This window comes from Coenobita brevimanus, chromosome 28 (assembly GCF_032717465.1).
Source record: "Coenobita brevimanus isolate Jiangsu-jjx chromosome 28, ASM3271746v2, whole genome shotgun sequence".
Taxonomy (NCBI): domain Eukaryota; kingdom Metazoa; phylum Arthropoda; class Malacostraca; order Decapoda; family Coenobitidae; genus Coenobita; species Coenobita brevimanus.
The window spans coordinates 2,291,648-2,292,296 of NC_136981.1; the positions used below are offsets into that span (position 1 = coordinate 2,291,648).

Below are 649 nucleotides of genomic sequence, written 5' to 3' on the forward strand. Positions count from 1 at the left end.
AATAGCCTGGGTACATTTACTTCCATTATTCATCATTGCTTTTAATTTCTAGCAGAATTTGGAGAAAGATATACTGCTTAAACGTTGCATTGCTACTCTGCACCCCACCTCCCCCTTCTTTCCTCCTCCAGCAGATGTTGAAAGCGATGATAGTGAGTGCGGGGAGGTGAAATTAATACTGTTGGGGTATTTCCTATTGTTTCTTCATTGTTATTTATATATAGAAGAATATAACTAGGGACGCTGTCTAAATTTCGTTTTATGCCAACGGCCATGCCACGTTGAGTACACCGCTTCCCATCCGATCAGCGAAGTTAAGCAACGTTGGGTCTGGTTAGTACTTTGATGGGTGACCGCCTGGGAACACTAGATGCTGTTGGCATCCCTACGTTTCAAGTGGGGTTGGTGGAGGATTAATGCCCCTCCCTGTAAAACAATTAACTCTAAGCCCTTGGCCACCCCATTTGGGATACATGGAGTCTGGCAATGGATGGATGGATGGACTCTGTACCTCATTCTTCCCTCTTCCCCTTGCGTGTATCGAAACCTGTAGATGAAATGAATATTGCCGAGTCTTTTTCTATAATTCTCTATCATTACTCCTTAATACTAGGAGAATTTAACGAGACACTGCTAACGTCATATTATC

General features: G+C 43.0%; 1 non-coding gene across 1 annotated transcript; it reads left to right on the forward strand.

The window, feature by feature from the left end:
• The first annotated feature begins 263 nt into the window (after window positions 1-263).
• LOC145394841 (5S ribosomal RNA) lies at window positions 264-382 on the forward strand. The gene has a single exon (XR_013896488.1). It is a non-coding gene; the product is annotated as a 5S ribosomal RNA (ribosomal RNA).
• Window positions 383-649: the final 267 nt, after the last annotated feature.